Consider the following 1,386-nt stretch of genomic DNA (forward strand, 5'->3'; position numbering starts at 1 on the left):
TTCGGGACGAAATTTCTTTAACGGGTAGGTACTGTGACAACCCGGAAATTTCCAACCAAATTTAAACTTTAATCTTTATATGTTTCCGACACGATAAGCAATATTTGTTAAGTTAAATTTCAAGAATTTTAAACTGTGTTCATACATTCATTCAACTTCGACCAAGTTCCAACGATTCACGAACCATTAAACGAATATGATTATATATGTATATGTGTATATATATTATAACTTGAAACGTAAACAAAATATTAGATTAAATACTTTATATGATTGTATCTGTTTCAAAATGTTTATCAATGGAATTAGAAGATAAGATCAATGATTGAATTATCAGATATATTGAATTATGATTACAAGTCTCTGTTGAAAGGCCCACGTTGATTTGAGAAATCTTTCCATTTTAACAATATTCGGAAAATGGTAAAGTGATTTATAAATAAGAACAAATTGTCAATCATTGAGAACTAGACAAAGGATAGTGGAAGATTGAATCTCATAAAGACTCGATTGATCTATTTAGTTTTAAACGTACAAAAACGTTTTCAGTTTAAAAAGAACTTTATTATTAAAACGTATATAACTTTTATAAATATCTAGAACCACTTTTGACAACTCATTACTTAACTAGTATGATAAAGATAACGATATTTATATTTTATTTTATATATATAACGATTTAAATTAATATTATATATATTTATATGCGTATTATACGTACATAGTTTTATACTTTTACTATACTTAAACTTTACCTTTACTTTATTTTTACTTTACTTTAACTTTAATAATTCACTTTAATAATTTATACTTTAATAATTCACTTTAATAATTCATAATTTAATAATTCACTTTAATAATTCATACTTTAATAATTCACTTTAATAATTCATACTTTAATAATTCACTTTAATAATTCATACTTTAATAATTCACTTTAATAATTCAAAAATCTATTATAAATAGAATTCAATAGGTTTCATTATTTCATAGAAACTTGAAAATATTTTTCTCTAAACTCTCTCAATCGATTTACATATATATATTTACTCCGTATTATTTCAAGATATTATTAGTATACATAAAATATTACGACGGAGTGCTGTCCGAGTGATTTTGAAATTGTTTTTCGAGTGGGATAGGATTAAGGAAATTATGGGTTATAGCTATGGAGGTGATTGAGTATGGTTCATGGGTATGCTCGTGAGGTCAATATAGTGTTTATCATTTCCGTTGCGTCTACGTACCTTTCCTGCAATATTGAATCTCAATATTGATACGTGAGTACTCATAATTTAACTTTTACATACTAATAGTGTATCCCTGACTAGTGCTCGAGTATTTAGGATTATGCATGCTTGTACTTTTAATATTGCCCTTAGACAG

This window comes from Rutidosis leptorrhynchoides, chromosome 1 (genome assembly GCF_046630445.1).
Source record: "Rutidosis leptorrhynchoides isolate AG116_Rl617_1_P2 chromosome 1, CSIRO_AGI_Rlap_v1, whole genome shotgun sequence".
NCBI classification, from domain to species: Eukaryota; Viridiplantae; Streptophyta; class Magnoliopsida; order Asterales; family Asteraceae; genus Rutidosis; species Rutidosis leptorrhynchoides.